This window comes from Marmota flaviventris, chromosome 6, assembly GCF_047511675.1.
Source record: "Marmota flaviventris isolate mMarFla1 chromosome 6, mMarFla1.hap1, whole genome shotgun sequence".
Classification (NCBI taxonomy): domain Eukaryota; kingdom Metazoa; phylum Chordata; class Mammalia; order Rodentia; family Sciuridae; genus Marmota; species Marmota flaviventris.
This window is the reverse complement of record NC_092503.1, coordinates 146,818,718-146,832,632: the sequence shown is the minus strand read 5'-3', so window position 1 is coordinate 146,832,632 and position 13,915 is coordinate 146,818,718. Positions and strand designations below refer to the sequence as shown.

The 13,915-nt window shown below is 45.8% G+C and overlaps 1 protein-coding gene across 2 annotated transcripts in view; it reads right to left on the bottom strand.

Moving 5' to 3' along the window:
- Nucleotides 1-8,433, bottom strand: part of Phactr1 (phosphatase and actin regulator 1) — a 272,986-nt gene extending 264,553 nt beyond the window's left edge. Inside the window, exon 1 of one of the 2 annotated variants that reach the window (XM_071613691.1) lies at nt 8,362-8,433. The gene's annotated coding sequence lies outside the window, so the exon portion shown is untranslated. Of the gene's footprint in view, nt 1-7,898; nt 8,189-8,361 lie in introns of those variants that run through there. The other variant, XM_071613692.1, reaches the window with a different exon arrangement.
- Nucleotides 8,434-13,915: the final 5,482 nt, after the last annotated feature.

The following is a 13,915-nucleotide window of genomic DNA, read 5'->3' as shown; positions in this document are numbered from 1 at the left end:
GTTTTGCAAGATGAAAAGAGTCCTAGAGATAAATGACAGTGCTGGCTGCACAACAGTGTGAATGGAGTCAATGTCACCGGCCTGGACACTTCAATGTGATTAAGACGCTAAATTTTGTTGCATATGTTTTACCATAATTTTTTTTTTTTTAATTTCAAAGTAAAACGATTTTTCCCCTTGTTCCTGGAACTCATGGATCCAGTGAAGCTGCTGCTTCCAAGCACATTTATGAAATTCTGCCTCGGGTTTTTAAAGGCTGTGATGCTAACATTATGACTTGGGTAGAGGAGTTTTCTCCTGAGTTGGCATCTAGGGAGGTGGCACAGGGAACACGAAATGGCATGAAAGGGCGTGAGTCTGAGTGGCCATCAGGGAAGCCAGGGGCCCTCTTTCCTTCAGGTGATTTCTTTTTCCCTGGAGGATCTCTATTCTGCTAGTGAGTAAAGACAGACTCACCACACGGATTCCCCAAGGGGATCAGACAGCCCTGCCAGGTTTGGAAGCTCAGACTCCATGGCTTCCCCCCCCCCCCCGCCCCCACAACCCAACCCAGGGCCTCTGCTCGGGCATCTGCGAGCTCTTGGCAAAACAGGACTTCCTGTTTTCAAGACAATGTTTTCAACTGGCTCATGAAGGGATTTTTGGACATAGCCAGTCCTTGCAAAGCAATATTTTGGTGATTAAACTATAAATGAATCAAAACCACATGGAGTTCATTTCCCTTGGGTTTGGCAAAACACACTGTCCAGGATAGCAGAGAGATGGTTTCCAGTGCTTTCTGAATGGAACATGGCTACACTTCTCCCCATTCCCTTTCAGGCGATGGAAGTCTTAGGAGATGATGAAGATTTCAGAGTCTCTGTCCTGACACCACCAGATCCTCACACAAATGCAGACTCCATCCACCTGGGAGTTGCAGCTCACTGGAGTACAGAGCCCGGCTGCCAACCACATGGCGACTCTCTCTCTCCCTTCAATTTATAAATGAAGGGTTTAGGACTTTGGTTATTTCAAAGCACACAGACTCCCTTTAGGTGAACTCCTTTCCACTTGCCTACAGAGACTGCTCTCCTTGCATCTCAGGGCATTGAACTCTGTGGGCAGAGGCGTTTTGATGGAGCCAGTGCCCTGGCTCTGGGGAGGACACTCCCACGTGGCCAGGAGAAAGCTGGCCTTCTTGGACACCTTGGAGGGGCAGCTTAGAAAGCAAGAAGGAGACCACAAATCTGATGAGAGTTCTTTCCCTCTGTTAATGTATTATTATCATGATTTTGAATATAATCAGCAGCTCTGAGCCTTTTTAGATGAAACACCCTCTGTACTATTTGGAAATTATTTTATCCGTGGTGCAGTAGTACCAGGAGTGCTCTGAGAATAACTTGTCAGGGAATGTTTAATCTCTTACTATCTCAGGAACATAGAGATAAATAAATCTCAGCAAGCGATACAGATTTGAGCAACTTGAAGAGGCAATGCTTCATACTTTTTAAAAATGTTCAGAGATCACTGATGTCTGAGATGAAATGCAAAGCGAAGACCCTGTCCTTTTACACCAGGCTATTGAAATCTAACAGACAAATAGCATCACCGTGCCTCTCCTCCGTTAATGAGCGCGCATCTGCAAATCAACTACAGCTCGAGTAATGTGAAATGCAAGAGTGACTGAGAGAGCGATTCTTCTGAGGAACATGTATTACATTCTAGGAAACTCTGCAACATTCAAACTTTTTGTTTTGTTTTGTTGAACAACACAACATAATAAAACATCACCTAACATGCCCAATTTCTGCAGCTACAAGTCATTTCAACCAACCTTTTGCAACATCACAAAAGGAGAACGACAAGAAACCTAAAGGTCAGGAGAACAACATTCCTTTGGCCGTGAAGAATTCAACAAAAACACACAGGTAGAAAAACACAAGGTAGGAAAATATTGAAAAAGCAAAATTGAAAACAGGAAATTACAGGGCAAGATAGGCTGTCACCAATGCTTCTCTTCCTCCAAAACATGAAACTCCATATCTTGTGCCTACAGTCTCAGCGGTCCCTGCACCTGGGGGTGCACCCCGTCTTCTGTAGTTTCAGAGCAGCGTGTCCTGGGCAGGTTATTGGGTTCTCTGAGCCTCTCTCGCCTCCTCTGTAAAATGGGAATAAGAATCCCTGCCTTGGAGGGTTTCTCTGAGGATCTAGTGAGATCATTTAGTAGGGGCCTCTGAACAGCACCTGGAATACAGTAAGGGCTCAAAAAGAAATACCTACAATTATTCTCTCAAGCCCTGTCATCAATCTCTGCTGTACCCACCCATTACCCTCCCTGCAGCCCTGATCCTCAAGTTGCCAAGAGTCTGCACCTCCACCCGACCTCAGGGCCTTCCAAAACCCCATTCTCCTCCCTGCCCTCCAGGGCACTCAGCAACCTGGCCCTATGGGCTCCACTCCCTGCACCATTTATAATTTGCTTCCTCTCCTCTGCTCTTCATTGCCATCGCCAAGTCAGGGCCTTCGATCTCATCTGCACAAAGGTACACCGTTACATTACGGCATACTACAGACTTGACTCATGCTAACCATGTAGCCCCAGATAATTTACTTCTCTTTGGAAAGGAAAATGCTACTCGGTTCTCAATATTCATGGCAGTTCTGTCCTAGAGAGTCACCGCAAACACGGGATTAGTGAATACTGAACCATCACTGCTGGGACAAGTGCAACACAACACAAGCACAACAACCTCACACATCAACACATACCTTTGTCTTATGTGCATTTCTGTTGAAACACATCGGATTCGACATACATCACTGATTTGTGAACATGGAATGAGGTAATGGCCCAGAGCACCGGAACTCAGCTTTGAACTAAGCTTGCCGAGCACATGTCTGCTCTCCATGCGGCACATCACGGCTTTCCTGCGGTTGGGAACATGCCTGGCTCTCTAGCACTTCACCTGGGCCATCCTACACAGCAAAACCACCCAGGAGAAGCCCCAACATGCAAACCCTGTGGCCCTGGATACGCCGCAGAAAGGACACAGATCTGCAGCGTGAGAGATGAAACACAAAGCAGAGCATCGCCTGGCCCCATCTCAGCTTGGATTTCTGCTACTCTGCATTTGCCTGGAGATGACCGTGAAGGTGCCTCACCAACACTGTATTCTGGGAGAGCAGGCAAAGTTTGCAAAAAAATGGAATCCAGGGAAAACAGGGATCCACTGCATCGGTGCTCTCCCCGGAAATTTCTTGTGCAGAACAAAGATAATCTAAGCAATGATGTGCCACTGGACAGCGACAGCCACACCCTTATTACCAGTATCAGTGCCATGACCTGCTGTCCCCAGCGACAGCACTGCAGCTGATGATGAGGCACAAGCTCTGAGTCTGGCCAGGCCACTTGCAGCGTGATGTTCAAGTTCCTTCCAGGGACCTCACAACTGGTTGCCTTTTTTCTACCCTCTCCTCCAAGAAAGCTGGCCGGGTCTCCTGCCTCATGACACCCCAGAGGAAGGAGCCTTCCTTTAGGAACCTGCTTCCCATCTCTCTCCCGCCTTGGGTGTCTTGGCCCCTCCCTCCTCCTCTTACCCCTCTTCCCAAGACTCTCAGAACCTTTTCTAGTTGGAATTAATATCTCCCTTTTGCCAACCTCAATAACCACATTTCTCTGTTCCCAGGGAAGCTGTCATTTTCTACATTTTTTTTTTTTTTTTTTTGCTAAAACTTTCATGCATGTTTTCTTTCTCTGAATAGGTCTGGGTAGATCTGATTCATCTTTTCACACATTGCACAACTCTGAGCACAATGGCTTGTCCTTGGTAAAGCAGATAATAATTGCTTACTGAATCAACACAATAACAACAACTACCACCAAAACCCACAAGGTGGTTAATTTTGCTTGATTGAAAAGAGACATGATATTTCTAAAAACAGTTTTTTTTTTTTGAAAAACTCTCCATGTGAACAAATGATCTTAAAAAAAAAAATCAAGTTCTTAATTTAAAATGAAAGCAAAATGGAGCCAACAGCAAATTCTTAAAGTCTGGTGACTCGTTCCTAAGTGCCTGTCCTTATCATTTTCGGCCTTTGAGTCCTTTTTCAGCCAAGTCCTGAACCTTGATATCAGGGCTAAATAATTCAAGCACCGACAAATTCTGAATTACATCATAGTTTCTTTCAACAGCCTCATTCTAATAACCCAAACAGAGCTCTTGACACTTGGCAAGGACGTTGTACCCAAATAGCTTGAAGCCTGGGTGAACCAACATGGGGCACAAGCCCAGGACTTCTGCCTCTGCAGGGCAGCCTGGGAGCAAGCAGATCCTCCCCAGATGATCGAGTGTGTTCCTGTCTGTTCCAAGAACTGGAGAAGAATCAGGGGGCACGGTGGTGACTCAGGGAACCCCTCCTTCCCTTGGGCACTGAAGACATGCCTTATTGTTAATGAAAAAGGATGTGACACAGAGTTTTTATAAGTCACTAAGTAAGTACTCCTTTGCTCCTTTTGATAGAAAAAAAGAAAATTAAGGTGCATCTCTTTCTTCCCTGTGTGCATTCCCCCTTTGGGTTTTATTTCTCTGCTTGGATAGGCCGTCCAGAGTGTCTACAGGGAACAGGGCTGTGCCTCCCAGAGGGTGCAAGGTCCTGCCAGAGGTGCGCAGGCTCCTCCTCTCCAGGGAGGAGGGAGCAGGGAGCACTCTGGCTCTTGCCTGAGCACCCTTGGGAATCACCTGCTCTGCCGAGGCACCACTTTCTTGTCTGGGCCCTTTCATGTTTGTGCACACAGAATAGGTGTCCATTCCCCTGTGCTTCCCCCAGCGGTGAGGGCACCTCTGCCAAGAGATGGACCTCTTGTCTCTTTCTCTAAAATCAAAAAGGAGAAATTTAGAATGGGAAGAGTTTATAAATGTCACGTGCAAGCCATCTTCTCTAGTCACAAATTCCGTTTCTGGAATGAATAAATAAGAGAGAGAGAGAGAGAGAGAGAGAGAGAGAGAGAGAGAGAGAGAGAGAGAGAGCGCATACATGGATTTTAAGCAGTTATGCCCTTGACTACCACTGTTCATGCTGAAGTGGGGAAAGGGACAGTCAGGGACAGACTGAAGAAACGGTGAGCACACATGGCCACATCAAACACGGCAGGAAAGTGGGCGACAGGGTCACTCTTCAACTTTGAGAGACAGAATAGAGAACAGCAGTGGGGAATTGTCCAGAGAAATGTCAGGATCCTTTTGACCTCAAAGGAGCATTTCATCGTTCAGTCCGTCCTCCGGAATGGCTGTCACCACCGAAAGGCAGCCTTGCTAAGGTCGATGGACTAGTCCTTTGGCAGGACACCTAATGCAAGTCAATAAAATGTGGTCCTCACTTTCCCTCCCTGGCAAGTTAGGCTGCTCTGGAAGCTGGGCCCAGGCTTACCTCGCTGCCCTCTGGGGGGGCTCCCCACTGCAGTGTGGAGATACCATTTTCCCCTATAAAAACACCCTTTCTGTATGGATCTGATTGACTCCTAAAACAAGAACAGCACACTTTAAAAACAGTTTCCTTAACTTGATAGCTGTTAAGGACGGAACCGTGTCCCTCCCTCTGATTTGCATATTGAAGCCCTAGCCCCCAGTTCTTCAGAATGCCACTCCCCTCGGAGGTCAGGCCTTTAAAGAAGTGAAGGAGATCATGAGGGTGGACCTAATCCAGGGCCACTGGTGTCTTTATAAGGAGGGACTAGGGCAATGCGATACACAGACCAAAGACTGACCAGGCAAAGACGCAGTGAGAAGGGGTTCCCACAAGCCAAGGAGAGGCCTCTGGAGAAAACAGCCTTGCTGACACCTGGATCTCAACCTTCCAGCCTCCAGAACTGCCAGGAATCAAGCCCCTGTTGTTTAAGTCACCTGGGGGTGGTGTTTTGTTACAGCAGCTCTAGCAAACTTATTCAGTAGCTGTGGGTCTACTCTGGAGTAGAGCTGCTAGTGAATTAATCCCAAAGCATGTTGAGGATCACAAACGCTGAGTTAAAGTTTTACACAATTTCTCTATTCTCTGGCACATTAAAGGTGGGAGATGACCTTGTTTTTCAACTATTTTGTGGTCACCAGATACTATACATGATAGCAACAGTAACAGCAGGTACTGCTGAAGGTGTCACCTACACCAAGCATGATACCATGTGTTGCTCTGTTCATGCATTATTTCACTTATTTTCATGCAACCTCTTACTATTTGACTTTAGAGATGAGAGACTGAGCCTGATGAATGTAACTCACTGATCAGGAGGCACAACTGCAAAAGGAACCCAAGTCAATCTGATTCAAAAACTTATGCTCTGAACCAAAGTACCTATATTACCATAAGAACTGGATTTTCCAAATCCACTCTACAGCACATCTTCCGAACAGCTGTTCTATCAACTATTGAACTTTCCCCCAAATGGACAAAACTTGGCCTCCAAATTGCATTTCCCAGACTGTCCCTTATACTGAATGTAACCTTTAACCCTCTGCAAAACCATAAGTCCAGGTTCTTGACACAGAAAATGTGAACACCAAAATTTAGACAAAATTTTTAGAGAATTCGAAAACAAAGCAAAATGGAAAGTCTTCTGAATCGTGTTATCTTCTGTGTTTTGGATGATGTGAAGGGTCTTGTAGTGACTGGAATCTCAGACCTTATGAATCGCAGTCTTTAGTAAATTATTGAAACACAGAAGTGCAGTTTTTCTGCATGTTTCAACTGATGGAAATACGGATCAAAGGAACTCACTGAGTGACATTAATTATTAAAGCAATGCTTTCTTGTGGGACCACCAAAGTCTTAACACAGGGAGTTCATGAACTGTTCTTACATACTATGAATAATTATAATGATATTATAGTATCTATATTTCAAAATGTAGGTTTTAATTAAAAACCTCATGATGCCTTTTGGCTTCATTTGTCTGCCGGGCGCCAGAGTACATGGAGATAATAGGACCCTAGTAGGAAGAAGATGACAGAAATTCAGGACCCACAAAGTCTTTAATTCCCAAATGCGCTCCATGGACTTAGACACTAAGAACCACAGATTCAAGATCATTTTTATTTGGATATGCAACTATCCTTTCAGAGGGATAATTGTACCACCATTAAAGAGTGGTTTAAATTAGACACATTCAACTCATATAATCTGTCCCCAAACGGAGTAAGGTGAGAAAGAATTCAAGCAAAAACTTGGATCTCTTTTATAGATATTATTCTAAGAACATTTTTCCTTTTGATTCCAACAGCACCATATTTTGTTTAGAGTACTGCATGTGGCCCCAGAAGAATAACAATTAGAAATGAACTCTACCAAACGAATCCCTCACCTGTTTCTCAGATCCTCCCGAAGTCAGAGAAAAAAAGAATCCATCAGAGCAATTCCTACCGCGAGTGAACGGTTACCAATTCCTGTATTGATTTCTACTTCCATGCAGCAAGCCTCAAAATGCCAGAGCCCAGGATGAGATCCCACCAAACTGATTCCTTAATAATCCTTCTATTTTCAAGTCACCTTCTTACCCTCCACAACTTCTCCCTGAGTCCACCTCCCCCAAATAACAACTACAGATCTGGATTTTTCCTTCCCTGTCTCTTTAAGGCTGAAACTTCCTGAGGTTCCTAACAGCCTGCTCCCAGCATCTCCACTGCGGTGAGATTTGCAAGGGAATCTGGAAAACATCACCAAATCTGGATCCATCGCCTCTGACTTGGAGGCATCTGCAGGTTCCAGGACACCCTGATGAACCAGCTCGGAGACTGCAAAACCAAATCAATCTCTACTGGCAGCTCCACAATAGGAAAAAGTCTCTAAACCGAACAAAGCCCCAAACCAGTCCAAAATCCATGTAATGAATAAGCAGAAAGCAGTCAAGTCATTTCAGACTCCAAGCTTACCTTAAAGATAGCCCGGAGCCCGAGGCTCACTCAGGCATCCTCCTGCCTGGGTCTGCTGCTGGCTCTCCAGTGGCTGTGCTTTCTGAAACTGTGTAACAGTCTCCTGGAGTGTCGTGCTCTGCAAATACACATGCTACACACACAGCCTCGCGGTGCCAGGCAGCCCCTTGGTCCTCCTTCCCGGCGGTGCCAATGCGCTGGCCGCTGACCAGCTCCCTGGCAGGATGCAAGGGAGCCGAGAAAGGAGCCCACGGAGCTGGGGGTTCACCCTGGACCAGGTGGCCCCGCATCTCCGCAGGATGGGTCCATCGTCTCCGTTTTCATAACCTCAGCCCCCCTCCCGCATTGTTCGTGGAGCCTCCGCCGCACCCACCCCGCGCACTCAGGGACACCACGCCTGGTAGTGGGCGTGCCCCGCAGGCGCCCAGAGCCGGTGGCGCCCGGGCGGGCGGTCGCCTCTTACCTTCGCGGGGCCCGGCTCCTACCAGCCGGGCGGCAACCTCCAAGGAGTCCTGCGTTCCCCTTGACCCGGCAGGCCACTGGTTTCGGAAGCAGGGGACATTTCGAAATGAAACAGAAAGTAACCCGGGGATCCAAGCAGACCCTTGGCTTGCACTTGGCCGCCCCCAAGCTTTGGCGACTCAGCCCGCAGCCGGCCCGCCCAGCTGATTCAGGAAACTGCAGTTTACAAGTCTGGAACTTGTGCCCTCAGGGTGTGCTTTCTCTCTCTCTCTCTCTCTCTCTCTCTCTCTCTCTCTCTCTCTCTCTCTCCCTCCCTCTCCCTCTCCCCCTCTCCTCTCTCCTCTCTCCTCTCTCTCCCTCTCCTCTCTCTCTTTTCCCTCTCTCTCTCCTCTCTCCCCTTTCTCTCTCTCCCCTTTCTCTCTCTCTCTCCTCTCTCTCCCCTTTCTCTCTCTCTCCCTCTCTCCCCTTTCTCTCTCTCTCCCTCTTCTCTCTCTCTCTCTCCCCTTTCTCTCTCCCCCCCTCTCCTCTCTCTCTCTCTCCCCTTTCTCTCTCTCTCTCCCCCCTTTCTCTCTCTCCTCTCTCACTCTCTCTCTCTCCCCTTTCTCTCTCCTCTCTCTCTCCTCTCTCCCCCCTCTCTCCTCTCTCTCTCCTCTCTCTCTCTCCCCTTTCTCTCTCTCTCTCTCTCTCTCCCCTCTCTCCCCCCTTTCTCTCTCTCTTTCTCCCCTTTCTCTCTCTCTCTCTCCTTTCTCTCTCTCTCTCTCTCTCTCTCTCTCTCTCTCTCTCTCTCTCTCCCCCCTTTCTCTCTCTCTCTCTCTCTCTCTCTCTCTCTCCTCTCTCACTCTCTCTCTCTCCCCTTTCTCTCTCTCTCTCTCTCCCCCCCTCTCCTCCCTCCCTCCCTCCTCCCCCCTCCTTTTTTTGAGTGTTCCTTGGACTTTTTAACATGCAGTTGGTCTCCTGCAGGGAATTACTCCATGATCTTTGAGTCACCTGACTCACAGAAGCTTCATTATGTAATTCAAAGTGTGCCATTTGAGTTCTGATCAGAAGCCAAGCTCCTCAACCCCCACCCCCCAATCATCCACTGCCCCCCAGAGGAGCGTGGAAGAAACCTAGGGCAGACACGTGAACCACCACCACACAATGACAATTAACCTTTCTGGAACCTTCCTTAGGGGACTGCCTTTTTGCAGTGTGCTCGCATGCATTTCCCATTTCCCTTGTTCCCCTCCTCTTGGGTGGAGGCCTCCTAAATACCAGCCCTGGGGATTTCTCAAGACAGTCCCTACAGCAGCTTCCTTGCTGAGAGCATTTTCAAATGATAGAGTGCACCAGGAGTCGAGAGGCATTACATAGAATTATAGCACACCTGCAAACAAAGCCTAAGACCTATAATATTTATTGTGTGGCCACACATCTAAATTCTGTGAGATGTCAAAGGGGTCTTTAGCCAAAACCCATGCTGCAACCTTGATCCTCATAAAACCTCCCTCAGCCACTTCAAATCAATAGGCTGTGCAAATCAATAGGATGGTCACTGTTTGCTTAAAAGCCCCAGTCTCTACTTCCAACTATATCATAATCCCCAAGGCCAATCTATACCAGTGTCTTCAGTGAAGGTAGTAGGAATCATGTCAGTCTGTCCCAATTTCCTTGCCTCAGCATCTCCCATCCTTCCAAATGAAACAGATTGAGCGGCTGGCACGTTCATGGCATTGACCCATGCATGGAGGGGAGGCTCTTTGAGAAACTGAGATGTGATAACAGGAACATAATACAATTAAAGCTTCATGAACCCTCATGATCAAAATTCAAAAACTCAAACCTGTTCATTGGTTTTATGCCAACACCAAGGTGAACTATATGCATTGGGGACTCTGGGTCCCCCAGTCTCCTCCAAGCCAGTGAAGCCTGGCTGTAAATCTAGAAAGGGCCTGAAGAGGACTGTTGACATATAGGAGAACACATGCGAATGTCACTCAACCTTCTTTTTTTCCCTCTTGCATCTCCTGTTCTCCTTTCTGTGTCCCTCACCCATATCCACAAAAGAAACTGCTTTCTCCTTCCTGCCTGTCCCCAGCTCTGGGAGGAATACTAGATCTTGCTATCACATTAAAATATGGGTTGTTAGGTGGATACTGTGCCCTAAGAATCACTTTTGAAATACTTTATAACTGGCCACATGTCCCTCTGAGGTAAGCACAGGGAAATTACTATCCCCTCTATCCAGACTAGAGGAGCCAGTGACATAGGCAGGAAGTAGAAGTCAGGTCTTGTTATGGTTTGGAGGCGAGGTGTCCCCCAAAAGCTCACATGTGAGACAATGCAGGAGGTTCAGAGGAAAAATGATGGGGTTATGAGAGTCTTAACCTAGTCAGTGAACTAGTCTCCTGATAGGGATTAACTGGTAACTGAAGTGGTGGGGTGTGATTGGAGGAGGTGAAAATGGGGGCTTGGTTTTGGGGTATATATTGGAGACTCTCTGCTTCCTGATGATCATGTGAGCTGTTTCCCTCCACCACACTCTGCTGCCATGATGTCCTGCCTCATCTCAAGCCCCAAGGAATGCAGTCTGCTGTCTATGGACTGGGACCTCTGAAACTGTGAGTCCTCAAATAAACTCAAATAAACTCTTCTTCCTCTACAGTTGTTCTGGTTGGATCTTTTAGTCACAGCAGAAAAAAAAAAAAACTGAATAAAACAGGTCTCGTATCTCAGAGCTCTGGTTTGCAATGGAAGATCCACATATACAAGAGAAAAATATAACACCTGAATGACAGATGGGCACTTATGCCTCACCCTCCAGGCATAGTAAATAATATATAAGGTGTTGTGGCAGTTGCTATGGTAACTACTTTCTTAAGAATAAGGACACATCAGAAGATATGAGAAAAACATCAGGTAGTAAGACCTTCTTCAGTAAGGACAGAGGAGCAATAATAGAAAAATCTGTTGTTGGTCTACATATAGCCATTAAATATGGGCACTGCAAAACTCAAGTTTCTTAGACCACCATGGGCCAATAGAAACATCATGTAAACCATATATGTAATCCCAAATTTTCTAGTAGCCACATTAAAAAAAAGCTTGTGGAATTATTTTTGTAATATTATCTTACTTAATATACCACATTCAAAATATTATCAACATGATATAAATAAAAATTAGCACGATATTTTTTATTCCTTTTTTCATCCTGAATCTAGGAAGTCTAACGTGTATCTTATATCACATCTCAGTTAGGACTAGCTCAGCAGTCATATAGAGTTAGTAGCTGTCACATTAGATGGCCCGGCTCTGGATTATATTTGGCCAATTTTGAATTAGAATATGTTCTCTGAGAACATATCTATTTATCCCTCCTTAGAGTTCTTAGAAAAATAAATTACATTCATTCAGTTCTAGCCCTATGGCATAACTCAAGTGGTACTCTCTGGGGTACAGCAGGAAAATGCCTTGGAATTTAAATAGCATTAAAGATTCAGTTTCTTTCCAGGCACAATGGTGCATGTCAGTAATCCCAGCCACTTGGGAGGCTGAAGCAGGAGGATCACAAGTTCCAGGCCAGCCTAAACAACTCAGAATCTCAGCAACTTAGTGAGAACTTGTCTCAAAAAATAAACAGAGCCTTGGATGTAGCTCAGTGGTAAAACGCCCCTGGGATCGATCCCCAGTATTCCCCTCGGGGGAAAAAAAATCAGTTTCTTTCATGCCACTAGGAGATACGAAGATCACAGAATAAATCTTAGGTTTGTAGAAGGTTCCCTTCTTGGGTTGCCCCAATTGTTGAAGTCAAGGCCTTCAAAGTCACCCCCTCACTTCCTAGAGCCCCTGGAATAGACAATCTTATTAAATACACCTGTAACTTCTCCCAAGGGCTCCAGTCATAACCCATCACAAGAACTTCTGCTTGCTCTTCAGACCCCACTCTCTACCCTTCAAGTTCATTTTCTGTCTCTATGGAGTGAGCGTGTGTCCAAAGCAGACATTTCATTATATCGCTTTTTAACTTAAGGACTTTAATGGCAGCCTTTTGCCTTTTGAATAAACGCCACACTCCTTGCCCTGGCGCGCTAAGCAATCACAAACTGGCTTCAGGGGTCTTTCCAGCTCAACCTGTTGCTACCTGGCCTTTGATTTTACTTGGTCTGCAGGCTTGAAATGACTTGATTTCCATCACTTTGTGCCTTTTGTTTAAAGTCTGTGCCCCTGCCTGGAATGTCCTTGAAACACCTACTCCCTGTCAAATAGCAAATCTTCCAAGCCTTGCTCAACTATTTACTGAGGTCTTCTCTAATCTTACAGTCCTCTCATCTGCTATCGCACCACTGCTATAAGTAGATGTATTATGATATTTATCACATTCATTATGGTCACATGATATGCCAGATAAGGACATCTTCAGGACCAGGAGCCATGAATTCACATTTGAATTCACCTTGGGCCAAAGGAGTCTCCCTGTGGAGTCACAGGAGGAATAAATGCCTAAGGAATCACAATTCTCTTTCCCACTTCTCTCCTTCTAATTTCTAATTACTTAGTACATCATCGTTATTATTACACACTAGCAAATATCTATTATCACTCACTGTGTACCAGACACCACCCTGATAATTCTACATGTGTTTCATTTAATTCCAACAATGAATCAATAAGGTTGGGATCAATCCCCAATTTTTAACATATGTGCATCTTGAATAGAGTTTCATTCTTTAACAAAGTGTGTTATGGTATTGTTATAAACACCAGTTATGACAGATGGATGTGCCCTTAGACGTACAAAGTCGCAGGATTCCATCTTCAGGTGTTAACTGATTCATAAACAGGCTAATGCGTGTGTCTTTTGTTTTGTATTTTAGTGTCTCTATGTCTATAAAGTGTTGAATTCTTAGAGAAGGGAGGAGAAAGAAAACTTAGCTTGGTAGTATTTTGTGTAGAGTTAAGAGTAAGGTGGCTTTGAGTAAGGGCATGAGGAGGCATACCGCGTGGACATCGTGGGAGGTGACTTTTTATCTCATTGCTCAGAGTCATTGCAGTTTCTGCATAATTCCATGAATCAGTGCTTTAAGAAGTAGGGAAACTAACACCAGCTCTGATGAGCCTGTCGGGTATCATAAAAGCTCATTCGCTGCTGCCACCAGACACTTGGGAAGTTAGTTTGGTGGTTTCTTACAAAACTAAACATCCATCGTCATACCATTCAGAACTCCTGCTCCTTGGTATTTACTCAAAGCAGCTGAAAACCTCACACCCAAGCAAGAACTTACACATGGATAGCAGCTGTATTCGTAATTGCCCAAACCTGCATGTGATCAAGATGCCCTTCAGTAGGTGAATGGATATACTGGTACGATCTTATAAGTAACAGCAGATGGGCTATGGAGCCATGACAAGATGGGGAAACTTATATGCATATGACTAAAAGCCCATCTGAAAAGTGTGCCCACTCTTGGAGTCCAACTATACCATATTCTGGAAGAGGCAAAAACTATAGGGACAGTGAAAAAACCAGGGTTAGGGGTAGGGAGGGCTCATTAGGTGGAGCACAGGGGATTGGG